The 20,106-nt window shown below is 43.9% G+C and overlaps 1 protein-coding gene across 1 annotated transcript in view; it reads right to left on the reverse strand.

The window, feature by feature from the left end:
* Positions 1 to 19,808, reverse strand: part of CTPS1 (CTP synthase 1) — a gene marked incomplete in the record, with an annotated part of 606,469 nt that extends 586,661 nt beyond the window's left edge. Inside the window, 1 exon segment of the mRNA XM_044060229.1 lies at positions 19,663 to 19,808.
* Between the last annotated feature and the right edge of the window lie 298 nt (positions 19,809 to 20,106).

Here is a 20,106-nt window from a genome sequence, read left to right on the forward strand (position 1 = left end):
AGTCACACAAGATCACCCCTTTCTCTGACAGTTTCCTCTGCTTTCATACACGCATTCAGTCACACAAGATCTCTCCCACTTACTCACACATAGTCGACTCTGCTTTCACACACAGTCAATATCACTCTCACTTCCTTTCTCAGTCTCGCCTCTGCTTTCATACATGCATTCAAATCACACAAGATTCCTCTAGCTTCTTCTGTCTCTCTCACATACATTCGCCTCCACTTTCATACACGCATTCAGTCACACAAGACCACTCTCGCTTGCTCTCTCACAGTTGACTCTGCTTTCATACACGCATTGAGTCACTCCAGATCACGCCTGCTTCCTCTCTCACACAGTCACCTCTGCTTTCATACACAGTCATACAATATCACTCGCTTCCTCTCTCACATACACACAGAATCATCTCTACTTTCATACACGCATTCACACAAGATCCCTCTCGCTTCCTCACACACACACCCACCTGCTTTCATACACGCATTCAGTCACACAAGATCGCTCTGAGAGTCACTTCTGCTTTCACAGACGCAGTCACACGATCGCTCTTGCTTCCTCTCCTCACATACAGAAATGTTTCTGCTTTCATACACGCATTCAGTCACACAAGATCACACTCACTTCCTCTCACAGTTTCCTCTGCTTTCACACACCTGTTAATATAAAACTATGAATCTAAACATTTTTTTATGGAGAGAATTAGTTTTTTCCCCACTGCAAAGAAGGCTGTTTAATGACCTAAGAGGTCCAATGAACCGCTCTCTCATTTTTGTCTTCCTGACAGTTTGTCTAGCATGGGAAAGGCTTAAAAAAGTGGAGGCTTTACAGAATAACCAGGGTTCCATGTTTTTGTTGCATGACCAAGTGTACACTGCTTGAAAACACACTTGGATGCCTGTATATTGTAGACGAGATTATGGCGACATTTTTTGTGCGAGTGTCTGTTTACTTGTTTTTGCCCTTGCAGGGTCTGAGGATGGCCCCTTATGGGCCACGTGATCTTTAGCACAGTCAAAACTTTCAGTTTTACAATAATTTTAATCTTTATATACATATGCACACATTATAAATACTAGACACACACGTATAAAGTTGCACATTTCTGAAGTCGTCCTTCAATTGCAGGGTGCCACCCCCCCCCCCCCCATTTCCTTTAAGAATGGCTCCAATTTGTAATTTAGATATTGAGGTTACATAACTGCAGGGACAGGCATCTCTATGGACAGTGGCCAACTATTTATACATATGTTAGTAACACTGCGAATGAGAATACACAGAAACCAGTATAACAGTTTAAATATTTGTCTACTGACAAAAGCATGGTTCTTATTTTACTGTACAAACAGCGATGTTTTACAGAGCACATCCAAAGATGCAAGAGTTGCATTACTGTTAAAAATGTCAGTAATTTCTTAGTCTTCTTTCGGCTTTTCCTGGTTAGGGGTCGCCACAGTGGAATTCTGGTCCGCTATTGGATTGGCAATGGATTTTTACAGTGCCGAGTTGCCAGCCCAACCTCCAAAGAAGGCACATCCATTCACACATACAAATACCTGCATGTCTTTAGACGTCACTCTACCAAGGAGAGGACATACTCACCACAGGTGGCTTTCCAGCCAAGAATCGAATGGGAGAACATCTTGCTGTGAGGCAACAACACTAACCGCTGCACCACCGTCGCCATAAAATAAAGGGTGAAAAACCCCTTTAAAAGAAGATACAGACTACAGATTTCTATTTTGCATCATATCTGCACTAAAAGTACTTCAAGGAGAAGTTGCACAAGTAACTACATATGGGTCAGCAGCAGTTTTAAATGCATATGAAATGAGCACATACAAACAGCAGTAGTGATGTGAAAAGTCCCACAAATTTTTCTGGCAAATATGTACAAGTCTATATACAAATCACCTCCCAAGACTACAGAAGCCATTGCTTAATCAGCAGAAGCATGGTTTTAAAGTGAACTATAAACCAGACAAGGAACATAACAAGTACAGACAGTGACAGCAATCCATGGCAACAGATATTACCTTAAATAATACAGTAGTGACTCAATTATCCAAGCTGAGACCTAGGGTAGTTTGAATAATCAAACTCTTTGGATAATCAAACATACATTGAACTGGATAAAAAAACTTCTAAAATCTTTTTTCTACACACAGGGAATACACTTCAACCATTCAGCAACTCCAGTTGAGAAAGAATTTTTTTTTTTTTTTTTTTATTTATTTATTTTTTTTTTTTTACACATCAGTGGGCTACAAGAGAGAGTACATATAATGTTTACATATTCAGATGTTATGATTTCTCCTATCCAAAATCTTTGGAAGGCTGTATTCTAGTAACTGATGCTTTAGATAAATCGACATTCGGATTATCGACTCTCTACTGTCTTATTCATCCATGGAATAACTTGCACAGGATTTGAACTGACAAGATATATTAGATTAATTGTTTCTTTGAAATGAAAACTATTCCAAGCACCTGAAATGACTAAATTAAAATGACATTACAGCTGTACTTGAAATACTCTGATGTACTCGACGTCTGTGCAATGTCAGAGACCTGGTTCAGGGCTCCATACAGCACCCCTGCATTACCAGGGTATAATTCATACCACACCTTTCGGCCACTTAACCTGGACCGAAACACTGAAGGCAGAGGCGTGTCCATATTTATTAAGGATACCCACACCTCCAGGCTAGTTGCTCAGCATAATGCGTCAGAGATTATCCAAGTGCAACTAACTTTGGGCAAGACCGCAATCCAAATTGTAGCTTGCTACAGATCCCCCACCATGCCCCAGGATTCCCACTCATTTCTAGATACACTGGAGAATATTAGGGTACAACCCAACACCCTAATAAGGGGCAATTTCAAAATATCCCACAATTAACTGGGAAAACTACTAGTGTACCAATTCTTTTTCTCAGCGTTTTCTAGAATTCATAAATTCCAATGCCTTGGATCAACTTATCCACACCCCTACCATAGGTAGGTACTAGGCTATCGGCCCTAGAGCTTATACAAGCCCAGCCAAAGAGGTACCCTGGCTTTTATTTTCCTGCGCCACTGTCGAGCAGAGCCACAGAAGGATCCCCAGAGTGAATTTCCCATTTCCCATCCAATCATCAAGATTTTTCTTGAAGAATACCAATGAGGAGCTTTGTTTGATATAGATAGGTAGTTTATGCCAGAGTATGGGAAGTTTCTGGGACAGGAATCTATCCCTCCAGCAAGTTCTGTTTATTGTGGTGACAAGGTTTAGGTTCCTAGAGTGTGTAGCTTGGAGGAATTTGGACTTCTTTAAGTGGAGCATGTCCAACAGCTCTGGGTTTGACATAGCTTTGTATGTTAGGCAGAGATCACTGCTGAGTAGGCGATATGCGACGGAGTAAAAGCTGGAGTTTTTTTGAGACTAAGTAGGGCATCTGTTTGAGGCCAGTAAACCTCAGAGGTATTTCTGCAGCCTTTCCAGTTGTAGAGGTCTTGCGAGGTACATACCAAAAGGGGCATTGTACTCTATAATGGGTCTAATGAGTGATGAGTAGAGGGGAACAATGACCTCTTTCTGGATGAGAAACCTTTTGTGATGAGACTTGCCATGTAGAAGGATTTCCTGACTACTGTGGCAATGTGATTATCAAAGGAGAGACTACTGTCCACCTGTGCCCCCAGGTCTCTTATCACACTTTCGGTGTCAAGTATACTACCCCTATGTTGTAGTTCATGGGTGCAGAGTTTTTACCAAAGGGGATGGCAATGCACTTTTTGGCATTGAGCTTTAGGCTATGGCTTTGACACCAGGCATTTGTCTCAGTGAGGCCCTTTTGTAGGAAGTCCACATCGTTAGGAGTTTCAATTATGGCTCCTAGCTTGCAGTCATCTGCGAACTTTGTTAGCCAAAGACCTTCTGTGTTTGGCATCTACTTCCCTGAAGTACAGGCTAACGGGAGGACCCAGGACTAAACCCTGTGGTACTCCACTTGTCTGAAGCTGGATTTGGAGTCTGCTACTTTCATAGTGTGGGTTCCGTCAGTGAGCCAGTTGGCAACCCATCTTGTGACATAGGGAATTATACCTAGTTTAGTGAGTTTATCTACAATTCCAGAGTAGAGATGGTGTCAAAAGCCTTGGCAAGATCTAGATAGGCTGTGTGAACCACCTTATCCTTGTCTACGGCTTTGGTGACTGCTTCAAAGAAGTCTATCAGGTTTAGGAGACATGATCTGCCTTTTACAAACACGAACTGGGTGGGGTCCAGAGTTTGGAGATTACCAATGTCTTTGTAAGTTCCATGGCCTTGCAGACCAGGCTAGTCAGGCTAATGGTGAAGTAGTTCCTGGGGTCCGTGGTGGCTCCCCCCTTGTGGAGTGGGATAACTGTTGCTGTGCACCATTCAGTGGGCACAAAGCCTGAGGTGAGGCTATGATTGAGCATGGTACTTAGGTGGGGTGCCAGTTCGTTCTGTAGTTCGTGTAGAACGCAACCAGGGATGTTGTCTGGTTCTATGGATGCTGTGTTCTTGGCTTTGGAGAGTGTGGTTTTTACCTGTGCAGCCGTGATTACAGGAACTTTGCATTCTTCCGGTATAGAGATGGGCTCTTCAGGGGGTGAGAGGAGTGTAAAGTTAGCAATGAACCCATCTGCCAGGATGTTGGCAATATCAGTTGGGTCTGTATATTTATTGCCATTGTGCTGCAACTCAGAGCAGATCTGAGTGTTGCCATTGAGATTCTTGACATAGCTATATAATGCTTTGTGGTTGTCTTTAGAATCAGTAGCGATTTTGTTTTTGTAACTAGTCTTGGAGGATTTTATCAGAGATCACAGCTCCTCACCGAGGCTGACCAGGGAGCTCCTCCACTCATGTGATTTTACTCTCGTTTGCAACAGTTTCTTCCTTCTGTTGTACAATTTATGGCAGGGGACCACCAGATCGGCTTCCTTTTTGAGGATAGCGTCTTGGTTCGGTTTGGGATAGCACGATCCATGCACTCGTGTAAGTGCTTATAAAGTGGAACTGTGTAAGATTCAGTAGTCGTAACTGTATTGCCCAACTGCATGGCTGTCATGAAGTTCACCACTTCTGTCTTAAAAAGCATGAAGTTGGCTTTGGAGAAAAGTTTTACTGTGGTTTCCTTAATGGGGGTGGGGGCAGGATGTATATATTTAGGGTAATTAGCTTATGGTCGGATCAGACCAATGAGGCATTGACTTCAGGTGTGGAACACCGGTGACTCATGTTGTTAATGACTAGATCTAGGATATTGTTGCCCCTGGTGGGGGTGTGGCTAAGTTGATCCAGGGCATTAGAGTTTGTTTTCCAGAAAAGCATTTATGAAGGAGTTGGTACACGAGTAGTTTTCCCAATTAATGGTGGGGTAGTTGAAATCGCCCATTATTAGGGTATTTGGTTGAACCCTAATATTTTCCAGTACATCAAGAAAAGAGGACTGGGAATTCTGGGGCATGGTGGGGGATCTCTAGCAAGCTACAATTTGGATTGCAGTTTTGCCCAGAGTTAGTTGCACTTTAATAACCTTGGCTGCATTATGCAGAGCAGCTAGCCTGGAGGTGTGGATAACCTTAATGAATATGGACACCTCCGCCTTTGGTGTTCCGGTCCAGGTTACATGGCCAAAAAGTGCGGTACAAGTTATAGCCTGGTAGTGCAGGGGTGCTCTCTGGAGCCTTGAACCAGGTCTCAGTCACTGCACAGATATTGATGTTCTCCATTTTAAGGAGTGCCTCAAGTGCGTGCATTTTGAGATTTAGACTTCTAGCATCACCATCAGTTTTTGCTTGCCTGTTCCTGTTACAGTGGTAAATTTGTCATTTGAACCTTGCCTAAAAAAGGCACTATAGGCGCGGCAAGAACCTTAGCCGGTATCTGGAATCCCAGGGGTGACAGGTGCAGGCCATCTCTGGCAAAGCATCGTGGTCTGTTGACCATGTCATCCCAGGCAGACAGATACTGGTTCCCTTTAGAATGACATCAGAAGCTTAGCCAATTGTTGAAGTCAATCATTTTGTCCTTGTACTGCGGTATCATTCTGGGTGATGGCAGAATGCCACTCAGGGCTAGGGCAATACCTGCCTGGGCTACAAGACTGGAGAGCTGTTCCATGTCTCTCTTCACGTAGTCCAGGGAGGTACGTCTCCGGTTCACACCAACATGGACAATGACAGAGACATATTTGTAATTGTTGTGGAGTGACCTGAGTGTGTGTGGGTTATGTGGCGGATCCTGGCACCCGACAGGCAGCTGACAGTAACCCTCCCCTTGTTTAGCCTGGTGAGTGGGATATCAGTGTGCCTGACTAGAGTCACCTATAACTAGTGTGTTGGGTACATTGTTTTGCCTTATTGGCTGTGGTTGAGTGGCACACAGTCTACAGGCTGTGTGTCATTTAGGTTGTGTTGAGGGGGGCGGAGGTTGCTTGCATTTCTGCTTTGGAGGTCTCTGTTGCTTGAGCAGATTATTATTGAGAGCCTCCGCAAAATTTTGTGCGTTTCTATGTGTGGATTTAGTGCGACTATGTGATGAGTGTGGTGCAAGTGTTTACCTTCTCCTCTTGACTGTCAAGTTCAGTCTTGGTTGGAGAGAGCTTTACCCCCAGTTTGGCTAGATAAGTGCATCTCTCACAGGTTGTAGTGTTGGGTGGTAGGAGAGGGTTGTCCGTGTACGAGGCAATTTCTACATTGCCCCAAGATGCCCAGATTCATCAGATAGACAGGAGAGAACACTGGGAGCTGAACCCTGAACATGCCTGAATAAAAAAAACGTATTTTTCTCTAGATAAGTGAGGAGAGTACAAGAGCTGTTTTTCTCTAAGCAAGTGGGGAAAGTAAGTACTAAAATTGTTTTCCTCTAGATAATAAGGAAGGTTGAGTGCTGTAGCAATTGGTAGATTATTTTGTGCTTACAACAAGTGCTGATCACAAATAAGCAAATTCAAGTGCTAAAACTAAGAATCTGTTGTTGTTGTATCTTTCAGCTTTTCCCGGTTAGGGGTCGCCACAGCGGAACTCCGGTCCGCTAATGATTGGCAGTAGATTTTTACGTACCGACTTGCCAGGCCTGCCGCACAAGCTTCAACGAAGGTACGCCCATTCACGCACGTCTCCACACAGAAGACGCTTTAGCTGAGAATCTAACAGGACGTCTTACTGTGAGGCGACAATGCTACCGCAGCACCACCACCGCAGATTAAAACAGAATCTGTATCTGGACTAAACTAGTTACAGGAAAGGGGGGGCAAGTGCAAATGCAGGCTTTTAAATCAGAAAGTTGAGCGAGATGGAGATGGAAAAACTGCCCAAACGGCCAATAACTACAATTTCTAGGCCAGAACCACCCCTTATGTGGTAGATAGCTTACCTAGTGCTTACCACTCCCACTAAGCTAGAAGGCTTCCCTCCAACACAGAAAGCTTGGGGAGCTCAGAAGCTTACACACAAGTCCTGGATACAGCAAATCTGAATTACACTAGTTACAGGAAAGGTAGGAAACAGGCTTAGATTTTTTTATTTTTTTTTATACAGAAAAGTAGCTAAAACAGCAGTAAAAACAATTCAAATGCAGTGCAAGCTAGCACGAGTATGTAGCAATGTTAGACCAAACAGTTTATAGGTTCATAGGTTTATACTAGGCTATCTGCCCTAAGGCATTTATAAGCCTAGCCCAAATTTTTGTGGCTTACGCCACCCCTTATATGAAAAAATACTGTGCCCATTAGTTTGTTGTGCCTCTGTCCAGCAGTGACACAGAGATGATTCCCGGGTAAACCTACGATCTCCCATCCACAGGTCTAGATTTCTCTTGAACAGAGTCAGCGAGGTGCTCTGCCTCACATGGACCGGGATTTTATTCCACAGCATAGGGAGTCTCCGAGTGATAAATCTATCCCTCCAGCACGTCCTATTTTTATCCGTGCTAAGGTTTAAGTCGCTTGCTCTAGTGGTTTTGGTGGATTTGGATTTTTTGAGGTGGAACATGTCCATTAATTCCGGGTTGGACATGGCCTTGTATGTCAGGCACATGTCACCTCTGAGCAGACGGTATGCGACTGAATAGAGCTGGAGTTTCTTCAATCTGGCAGCATATGACAGATTTTGGAGTCCCTATATCCTTTTGGTGAGGAACTTTTGGGGTCTCTCCAATTGCTGCAGATGTCGGGTGAGATACATCCCGAATGGGGCATTGTACTCTATCATTGGTCTGATAAGTGAAGAGTACAGGGAAACAATGACCTCACTAGATCTGGATGTGAATCCCTTCATGATCAGGTGGGCAATGTAGAAGGTCTTTCTAACCACTTTAGCAACGTGAGTGTCACAAGAAAGGCCACTGTCAACCTGGGTCCCCAGGTCCCTGATAACCTCTTCTGTGCTTAGTGTATTGCCACCTATATGGTAGCTTGGGGTTACCTTGTTTTTCCCGAAGGGTATGACTATACATTTTTGGCGTTTAACTTCAGGCCATGGCTCTGGCACCAGCTATCTGTTTCCGTGAGTCCCTTCTGAAGGATATCCGTGTCCGATGCACTTTCCACTATGGCGCCCAGTTTGCAGTCGTCTGCAAACTTTGTCAGCCAAAGTCCTCCCATGTTGGCCTGTACTTCTGAGAAGTAGATGCCAAACAATAGGGGGCCAAGGACCAAGCCCTGTGGGACACCACTTGTGACCGGCTTGGAGTCTGACACAGCGCCAGCAACTCTAACCCTGTGGGTTCTGTCCTTAAGCCAGTTTGCAACCCATCTTGTGACATATGGGTTTACATTTAAGCTGGTAAGTTTTTCTACAATACCCGAGTGGGGTATTGTGTCGAAAGCCTTTGCAAGGTCAAGGTAGGCTGTATGGACTGCCTTTCCCTCATCAATGGCCTTGGTGACTGTTTCGAAGAAGTCGACCAAGTTCAAATTTGGAAAGGAGGAAGTTCCTTTGCTTACCAGTGGGAGTGGGAAGCATTGAGCTGCCTGTTGGTCCAGTTTTGAGGTTTCAGCCAGCAACTTGTAGTTTATTGGTCGTTTTGGGCCAGTTCCTAGCTTCTTTCAGCCCCCTGATATAAAAAACGCTAGCGTTTTGGCTTGTACCTACTCAGCACAAGATCCTCGTGGTGGCCAGCAGAGTAATCCAAGCTTCAGAGAGCTGAAAAAGCGACTTTACCTGATATAAGTATTTTTTGTGGCTTTCCACTTCTATTTATCTTGCTACTGTATTTTCGCCTGTTTGCTGATACATTGCTACTGTTTTATTCTGCATTTATTCTGATATTGCACTTGTTTCTCAGTTTGTTACTTTAAATATCTGTAACTGTTGCAAATTGTTTGTGTAGGCTGTGATAGCCGATTTATAGCATTTATAAGTGTTTACTGTATCTGTTCTGCTTGTCTCTTGAAAAAAAAAAAAAAAAAAAAAAATCTCTTGTTTTCCCGCCTTGCTAAGCTAGATTAGTCCAGTTTCAGAGCTTGCTGATCCCTGGACTTTGTTTGCAGTTCCTGTTACTGATTCTTTACCTAATTTGGAAAGGAGGAAGTTCCTTTGCTTACCAGTGGGAGTGGGAAGCATTGAGCTGCCTGTTGGTCCAGTTTTGTGAGGTTTCAGCCAGCAACTTGTAGTTTATTGGTCGTTTTGGGCCAGTTCCTAGCTTCTTTCAGCCCCTGATATAAAACGCTAAGCAGCGTTTGCTGATTTAGCTGAAGTTCTGTGAGCTGCTACTGTTGCACACTAGGGCAGCGCCGGTTAAGCAGATTTAAACTATTAGGGCTACCTAAATTACACTCTTCAAATTTTCCCTTAAAACTACCTTCCTCGAACTATACTACTGATCTAATCAGCGTATCCTATAACTAAAAGATCATCTCTACTTGACTCCAAGTAGACTATTCTCTATCTGTTAAACCTAGCACTTGCTCCTACAGTACTTATTACCTTGATACGGCACTCTTGTCATAGATAGTACCCCAAAAGGCAAACCCCCATTTCTGTCACCCACGTCCCCGGAATCTTTTTCAAAGTTTTTGTCTATTCCTTCTAGCATGTCGACGGATCAGTTGCTAGTGTCCTCTCCTGCTCAGCTGGTGAACCTGGGAATTTTGAGGCAATGTTACAATTGCCTCATGTACCTGAACAACCCTCTCCTCCTCCCACAAAACACAAATACATGCGAGAGATGCAACTATACGGCCAAACTGGAGGCTGAGCTCTCTCAACATAGGACTGGCAAGACCAGTCAGGAGGAGAAGGTTACCACACACACTATAGACCCAGTCTCACATAGTACCATCACAACCTCAAATCATACACATAAACACACAAAGACATACTCGGAGGCTCTGAACAAAAATCTACCAAAACAGCAGAGGCCACCTAAGCACACACCCAAACAACCACCACCTCAGAACACAGCACCGGCAACACATAGACCTCACAGTCAGAGTGTCAAACAGTCACAGCCCTTAAGGCCAAACACAATGCCAGACACACTAGTCATTGGTGACTCCATAGTCAGACACTGATGTCCCGCTCACCAGACTGAGTAAGGAGAAGGTCACAGTAAGCTGTCTGTCGGGCGCTAGAATCCGCCACATAACGCAAGCACTCAGGTCTCTCAACAGCAGGTACAAATATGACTCAGTCATTGTCCATGCTGGTGTGAACGACCTGAGACGTACCTCCTTGGACTACATGAAAAGAGACATTGAGGAGCTCTCTGATTATGTAGCCCAGGCAGGTATGACCCTGACCTTGAGCAGTATCCTACCTTCACCAAGAATGATGCCACAATACAGAGATAAGATGATCAGCTTTAACAATTGGCTTAACCACTGGTGTCATTCAAAGGGGATCCAGTGTCTGTCTGCCTGGGATGACATGCTGGACAAGCCACGCTGCATGAGGGCGGCTTGCACCTGTCACCCTGGGATTCGGATATTGGCAAAGGCTCTTGCCACCCCATAGTGCCTTTTTAGGCAAGGCACAAATTCTAAACCTACCACCCTAGAACACAAAAAGGAAAAACTAAGGGTAATGCTGCTCAATGCCAGAAGTCTAAATCTCAAAATGCACTTTCGAGGCCCTTCTCAATATGGAGAACATCGATGTCTGTGCTGTGACAGAAACCTGGTTCAAGGCTCCTGAGAGCACCCCAGCACTATCAGGTTTTACCTCATATCATGCGTTCCGGCCCCAAAATCCGGACAATACCAAGAAAGGAGGGTATCCATATTCATCAAGGACACCCACACCTCAAGACTGGTGGCAACGCACGATGCATCGGAGACCATCCAGGTGCAATTAACCATAGGCAAGACTGCTCTGCAAATTGTAGCATGTTACAGGCCACCCTCACAAACTCAGGAACCTCACATGGCCTTCCTGAAAACACTAGAGGGGATAAATGTATCACCAAACACCATCATACTAGGTGACTTCAATTACCCCAATATAGACTGGGAACACTACTCAAGCCCAAACACCCTAGCCCAAAGCGTTCCTGGAATTCATAAACTCAAATGCCATGGAACAACTAGTCACCATCCCACAAGAGGAGATAACATACTTGATCTCATCATCACGAACATGGGAGCACAATGTTCAACACCGGAAGTATACCCTCACTGGTGAGATCAGATCACAAACTAATCTCGCTGGAGGTCCTCATCCCACCCCACCTGAAATAAAAGACCACAGTAAAAACTTCTCAAAGCCGACTTCACACTTCTAAAGACTAGTGTGGTGTCCTTTAAGGCCCAGAGCGGCGGAAAACAGTACTCAAGCCGCTGAATCACTCACAAATGCCTTCTACCAGCACCTGCAGGACTGCATGGATAAGGCAATCCCAAGCAAAACAAAGACTCTCTGTACCAAAGGCAAGCGTCCACTCTGGTGGACCCCAGCCATAAACAAACTCTACAACAAAAGGAAAGCTACTACAAGATAGAGCAAAATCCTTAAAAGGTAAGACACCCTTGATCACTATAAGTAAAAACTAAGAGCTCTCATAAAATCATCCAAAGCAAATTTTGAGAGAAAAATAGCTAAAGACTCAAAAGACAATCATAAGGCATTCTTTAGCTATGTTAGAAACCTGGGAGGAAACTCCCAGATATGCTCAGAACTAGTCAAAATGATGTGAAGATTACTGATCCTACAGACATTGCCAACATACTGGCTGACAGGTTCAGTGCAAACTCCCCTCCCCAAAGGAGAGATATCTATACCAAGCGATTGCAGTCCCCAAACATTTCCAACGCCCAAGTTAAAACTGCTCTCTCCAAAGCAAAAACACAGCATCCATGGGACCCGGGTGTCCCCGGCTGTGTGCTCCACGAACTCAATGAGGAATTAAGCCCACAACTAGGACAGCTATTTAATCAAAGTCTTACCTCTGGATATGTACCCAGGAGTGGCGCACTGCAACTGTGGTCCCACTTCACAAAGGCGGTGCTTCCACCGACCCTGGAAATTACCGCCTATTAGCTTGACAAGCCTTATCTGCAAAGCCATGGAGAGGATCATAATGGACCTCATAAATAAAGACATAGGAATTTGCAGACCTTGGATCCAACCCAGTTTGGCTTTGTCAAAGGCAGATCATGCCTTTTAAACTTGGTTGACTTTTTGAAACAGTCACCAAAGCCATTGATGAGGGAAAGGCAGTCCATACAGCCTACCTGGATCTGGCGAAGGCCTTGATACAATACCTCACTCGGGTATCATTGAAAAACTCAGCAGCTTAAATGTTAACCCATACATCACAAGATGGGTTGCAAACTGGCTGAGTGACAGAACCCACAGGGTCAGAGTTGCTGGCGCCATGTCAGACTCAAAGCCTGTCACAAGTGGGGTCCCACAGGGCTCAGTCCTGGGCCCACTCTTGTTTGGCATCTACTTTTCCAGTACAAGCAAACACAGGAGGGTTATGGCTGACAAAGTTTGCAGATGACTGCAAACTGGGAGCCATAGTAGAAAACACATCTGACACAGATATCCTTCAGAAGGGTCTCACAGAAGCGGATAACTGGTGCCAGAGCCATGGCCTAAAGTTAAATGCCAAAAATGCATAGTCATACCCTTTGGGAAAAACAAGGTTACCCTAGCTACCAAATAGGTGGCAATCCACTGAGCACAGAAGAAGTTATCAGGGACTTGGGGACCCAGGTTGATTGTAGTCTGTCATTCGACACCCATGTAGCTAAAGTAGTTAGGAAGACCTTCTACATTGCCCACCTTATCATGAAGGGATTCTCATCTAGATCAAGGGAGGTCATGGTCTCCCTTTACTCATCACTCATCAGACCAATGATTGAGTACAATGCCCCATTCGGAATGTATCTGACCCGACACTTGCAGCAGCTGGAGAGACCACAAAAGTTCCTCACCAAAAGGATAAAGGGTCTCAAAAATCTGTCCTATGCTGCCCGACTGAAAGAACTCCAGCTCTATTCAGTCGCCACCGCTTGCTCAGAGGTGACGTTTGCCTAACATAGGAGGGCATGTCAAACCCAGATTTGATGAATATGCTTCACCTCAAAAAATCTAGATCCACCAGAGCCACAAGGGCGGGAGACTTAAACCTCGACACGGCTATTAATAGGACGTGCTGGAGGGATAGATTCATCACCCAAAGACTCCCTATGCTGTGGAACAAAATCCCGGTATATGTGAGGCAGAGCACCTCGCTGGCCTTGTTCAAGAGAAATCTTGACCAATGGATGGGAGATCGCAAATATACCCCAGGGATTACCTCAGTGTCACTGCTCGACAGAGGCACAGCAAAATAATGGGTATAGTTCCCCATACTTAAGGGGTGGCGTAAGCCACAAAACGATGGGCTAGGCTTGTAAATGCCCTCGGGCAGATAGCCTAGTATGAACCTATGAACCTATGAAAAGGCATGATCTTCCCTTGACAAAGCCAAACTGGGTCGGGTCCAATGTCTGCAAGTCCCCTATATCTTTGTTTATGAGCTCCATTATGATCCTCTCCATAGCTTTGCAGACTAGACTTGTTAAGCTTATGGGGCGGTAATTACCAGGGTCCGTAGAGGCGCCGCCTTTGTGGAGTGGGACCACAGTTGCCGTACGCCACTCCTTGGGCACGTATCCTGTGGTAAGGCTGAGATTAAACAGCTGCCTTATGTGCGGGTTTAATTCCTCATTTAGCTCGTGTAGCACACAGCCGGGGACACCATCCGGTCCCATTGATGCTGTGCTTTTAGCTTTAGAGAGAGCAGCTTTCACCTGCGCATTTGAGATGTCCGGGAGGCTACACTCGGCTGGGATAGTTATCTCTCCTTTAGGGGAAGAGAGGGGGGTGAAGTTTGCACTGAACCTGTCTGCCAGTATGTTGGCAATGTCTGTGGGTTCAGTGATTTTTGTATCATTTTGGACTAATTCTGAGCATATCTGGGAGTTTCCACCCAGGTTCCTAACATAGCTGAAAAAGGCCTTATGATTGTCCTTTGAATCCATGGCAATTTTTCTCTCAAAATTGGCCTTAGTTGATTTTATGAGTGCTCGTATTTTTTACTAATAATGATCAGGGGTGACTTCCCTTTTATGGATTTTGTTCTATCATGTAATAGCTTTCTCCTCTTATTGTAAAGTTTGTTAATGGCTGGGGTCCACCAGACTGGATGTTTGCCCTTTGTGGAAAGAGTCTTGGTTTTATTTGGGATTGCCTGATCCATGCAGTCCTGGAGGTGTTCATAGAAGGCATTTGTAAGGGCTTCCGCAGCTTGGGTTGTGGTTTCCTCTGGCTCAGGGGCCTTGAAGGATACCACACCAGTCTTGAGTAGTGTGAAGTTTGCTTTAGAAGTTCTTCACTATGGTGTTTTTGTTTGGGGTGGGCGGGATGTGGATTTCCAGTGAGATTAGTTTATGATCAGATCTCACCAATGAGGGATATACTTCGGTGTGGAGCATTTTGTCCCCATGTTTGTGACAATGAGATCTAGTATATTTTCTCCTCTCGTGGGAACAGTGACTAGCTGTTCCATGGCATTTGAACTTATGAACTCCAGGAACCGTTGGGCTAGAAAGTTAGGGCTTGAGTAATGTTCCCAGTCTATATTCGGGTAGTTGAAGTCACCCAATATGATGGTGTTTGGAGATACATTTATACCCTCCAGTGTCTTCAGGAAGGCTGTGTGGGGTTCCTGAGTTTGAGAGGGTGGCCTGTAGCATGCTACAATTTGTAGAGCAGTTTTGCCTATGGTTAGTTGCACCTGGATGGTTTCGAAGCTTGTGCGTTGCCACCAACCTGGAGGTGTGGGTATCCTTTATGAATATGGATACACCCTCCTTTGTGGTGTGGTCCGGGTTTTGGGGCGGAACGCATGATATGAGGCAAAACCTAATAGTGCCGGGGTGCTCTCAGGAGCCTTGAACCAGGTTTCAGTTACAGCACAGACATCGATGTTCTCCATACTGAGAAGGGCCTCAAAGTCGTGCATTTTGAGATTTAGACTTCTGGCATTGAGCAGCATTACCCTCAGTTTCTTCCCATTTTTGTTTTCTAGGGTGGTAGGTTTAGAATTTGAGCCTTGCCTAAAAAAGGCACTATGGGGGTGGCAAGAGCCTTAGCCAGTATCCGGAATCCCAGGGGTGACAGGTGCAAGCCGTCCCTTGCGAAGCAGCGTGGCTTGTCAAGCATGTCATCCCAGGCGGACAGACACTGGATCCCCTTTAAAAAATGCAATTAAATTAAAAATGACTAAAAGCAAGTGCAGGAGGAGTCCATTAGGCAGAATTAAGTAAAGAGATGGGACTGGGGGTGTGTGTCCCAGATCAAATCTACAGTGGGGGCAGGAAACTGCAAAAGCCTCCAAATTTAAACAAGACAGGAATAGGGAGAGTGGGTAGGGGAAAACCAACACCCTCAGCAGAGATCTGAAAAACTATACAGTGAAGCAAAAATAACAGTGCACAACTCTGAAGTCAGCCAGCAATTATATAAAATTAGTTAAGCAACAATTAACAGTACACAACTCTGAAGTGCCAGAAAAATACTTAGCTCTGTATATCTCCAGTTAGTTCACCAAAAAGGTCAATTCCTCTGATCAGATCACAAGCTTATCACCCTAGATATCCACATCCCGTCCCCAACCCCCATTAGGGAAACTACAGTAAAAAGTTTCTCCAAAGCGAACTTCATGCTTAAGATAGAAATGGCAAACTTCACGACACCCATGCAGACGGACAACAGAGGTACGACTGCTGACTCCTACACAATTGCACTTTATAAGCGCTTACACAAGTGCATGGATCGTGCTACCCCCCAACAGAACTAAAATGCTATCCTTCATTTTTTTTTTAAGCCAATCTGGTGGTCCTCTGCCATAAATGAACTCTACAACAGGAAAGAGAAACTGTTGCAAAAAAAGTAGTAAAATCCCATGATTGGAGGAACTCCCTGGTCAGCCTCAGTAAGAAGCGGAGATCCCTCAAAATCCTCTAAAGCTAGTTACGAAAACAAAATTGCCACCGATTCTAAGACAACCACAAATCATTCTATAGCTATGTCAAGAATCAAAATGGCAACACTCAGATCTGCTTCGAGTTACAGCACAATGGCAATATACAGAACCAACTGATATTGCAAACATCCTGGCAGATAGATCCAGTGCTAACTTTACCCCCCTCACCCCCTAAAGTGCCCATCTCTATACCAGGAGACTGCAAAGTTCCTGTAACCACAGTAGCACAAGTAAAAACACACTTTCCAAAGCCTAGAACTCCGCATCCATGGGACCTGACAACATCCCAGTCTGCATTCTACACGAACTACAGAGAGAACTGGCACCCCACCGAAGTACCATGTTCAATCATAGCCTCACCTCAGGCTTTGTGCCCACTGAATGGCATACAGCAACTGTTATCCCACTCCACAAAGGGGGAGCCACCACGTACCCCTGGAACTACCGCCCCATTAGCCTGACGAGCCTGGTCTGCAAGGCCATGGAACCTCTCATCACTGATCTTATAAAACAAAGACATTGGTAATCTCCAAACTCTAGACCCCACCTAATTCAAGTTTGTAAAAGGCAGGAGGATAGCATTTTAGTTCAGTTAGGGATAGCACAATCCATAACATACCTAGTAAATCTGCTCCAGTCTTCCCCAGGTGTGTGTGTTTGAGAGAATCAAACCTCAAACAGTGCATGCGTCAGCTACTTGGGTAGGGACACAAAGTACTGGTTGGACAGACAGGGTTGCTGGAAGTCTTGGCTTGTCACACAGCAGAGATCACAATTCTAGAGCTGTACCAGTGGGCAGTCTTATTGGGGGATCTGGAGAAAGAAGCCCTGGACTGACTGCAGTCTCTGTGTGCCCTTAAGGGAAATTGCATGTGAAGCAGAGAAGCATCTGGGAATACTGTGCGTATACCCATTATCCTCCCAGTGAACTTTCCCCCACTTTTGCCAGTGGTAAAAATTGAGGCTCCTTGATTACTGGCTGGAAGTGGTGGGTCGTCACACTGCCAATGAGTCCAGGCAATGAAATACTAGAAAATAACTAAAAGCAAAACACTACGACGGAAAAGCTCTTCAGAAAAATCTCAGAGCTGCAGAAAGGGAAAAATCTAGTACTTTGCCAAAATTCTGGAACTACAACCCAAAGATACAGCAACTGGTCCAACAGATGAACTAAAATATTACGATTTTAAAGGAGGTCAGTTATACTGAAGAAAAGAACTACAATGAAACATTTACTTAATGCGCATCAATATGCAATCTGACTTGAAACGCCAACAACATACTTTATGCAGAATTAAAAGGTAATATAAACAATTGGGATATATAAAGTATTATATGTTTTAAAAACTAGAAAAAAGAAATGCACTGTACTTAAAGGTTCATAGATTAAAACTATGCTGCTGATCTGGAGAACTATTACTAGTAGTCTAGCACATTACAATGTGTAGGTTTCTACTGATATGACTGATTTATCCTTAGTTTGACCCATTTCAATATAGACAGTTTACAAACAAGTAACTCATGCTACAACATTCAGCTCTTTTTCATATTTAGTTACAGTGAAGACTTCATGCTGGCTGGGAACACTTGTGTCCAAAAACCTTTTTTTTTGTACATAGGGCACAGAGATAAAATATATAATGAAAAACTACTAAAGGGATAGCCTCATACTACAAGTAACAGTAAAACACAAAAGTAATATTAACTATGGAACCTAAATGATGAACATGAATTAACATACTCTGGTCTGAAACAACTCTGACATTTACCTAAATAACCCAAATCTCAAGAGTAGAATCAGAGAGAGCACCTAAGTATAGGTGCAGTCAGACAGACACAATGTAAATTATTCACCCGTAGTTTCATAGGTTAAGTACTAAGCAGTCTGTAATCCATTTCTAGCCTAGCCAAAAAAAAAAAAAACTATTCAAAATTTCTCTCTAGCCTCAAGGAGAACAAGGCAGTCTGGGAGAAATTTTGAGACTGCCTATCCAATTATCTAGTTTCATCTTGAAACTGGAAAAGGTGATATTCTGCTTGACATGTAGTGGAAGTTTGTTCCAGAGGTGAGGGACATGAAACCACCACACCAAAGCATCTTACGTATCTGCTGATGAAAGTTTAGTTCTTTTAACAGAGTATTTGATGTACCATAAGTTCTGCAAAGGAACGGGAGATCAAATAGGGTTGGATATTTCATGGGAAGAAAGAGGCGGCAAAGATCTCCAAGGAGTCTGTACGAGAATGAGTACAGATAAAGGGCTGACACTCTTCTGATAAAAGACCAATGTCTCAAAGACCTTTGTTCAGTTTTGAATCTCTGAGGTCTCTCAAGTTGTGCAATATGTTCAGACAAATAAAATGCCAAAAGGGGTATTTGATAATGGTTCTGATGAGATACGAGATATGAATAAAGGGAGATCAAGATTTATTGGACTTAATGGGAATGACTTTGGAAATTAGATAGTTTGGATGACTGACTTTCTGGACTTTCGTGAAGGTATGACGATGGCCAAATGATAATTGACAGTACCCAGACCCCTTATAATGTCTGATTGGAGCAGTGCAAGTCCTACAAGGCAAGGAAAACTGTCCTGTCTAGAAAATAAACTATGCTACATTGTCTTTGTACTATTCAACATCATCTTTTCAACCACAGGAAGGCAGTAGTAATGTATCTTGAAAACAATTAACTAATCATACTACAATGCTTAATTCACACATACACCATTGCGACAACAGGAACGACAGACACTCCCCCGAACACGCTTATGTTAACAAATATTTCCCCAACGGTGACATCTGTGGCCATATTCAAAATTCTGTTTATTGGCAACCGTATCAAAGATAGTAAAACAGGTACCCAACCAGTATGACCACTCCGGAAAGTAATTCAAAATTGTGCCGCATAATAACACTGGGGAGGAGTTACAAACACACACACTGTTAAGACCCCATATACCGGCAGCCACTCTATAACTAGAAAAAAAAATCCCACATTTGCCATAAATACTTCCAGACAACCCCACAACTACCTCTTGTTACTTTAAAAGGCAACACCACCGCACTGCTACGCCAAAAATAAAAACATTCCAAACAAGTAAATAATTCGGTACACTAAACCGTTTATTTCTCGTGTTAAACAGCTAAGCTACGTATTTGCTTACCCTTTTTCTAAGTTTCCAATTACAGCACAAATGGCTTTATGGCGCAGCAGTATTATTAGCAAACCAATACCAGGGGTAACACCGGCGGGAACTTAACTCTTGCCTACAACTGAGTGAGTTCTCCTGTATGAAGAGAATTTGCTAATACCACGTGTCTGCCCTTACGTTTACGGCTATGATGCTGTCTGCGTAAGCATTTCGTGTTTTGCATCACTTTTCCATGCTGTATCGTTCTGTTTTGTTCGAAGCATGCCGCACTACGAGGAGAAGCCTGAAAACTAAAAAAGAGATTGCCACTTAAAATTGGGGTATTTGTTAAACGCTGGTAGTTAGTAATATGCTAGAATAACAGTGCTGTATTAACGTAGATTGTCTACAGACTAAATTGTGATATTCAACATGGAAATGCTGCAGTACATGTTAATTATCTTATAGAACGGAATA

The sequence above is a fragment of the Protopterus annectens genome, chromosome 1.part2, assembly GCF_019279795.1.
Source record: "Protopterus annectens isolate FY-2018-M chromosome 1.part2, PAN1.0, whole genome shotgun sequence".
Classification (NCBI taxonomy): domain Eukaryota; kingdom Metazoa; phylum Chordata; order Ceratodontiformes; family Protopteridae; genus Protopterus; species Protopterus annectens.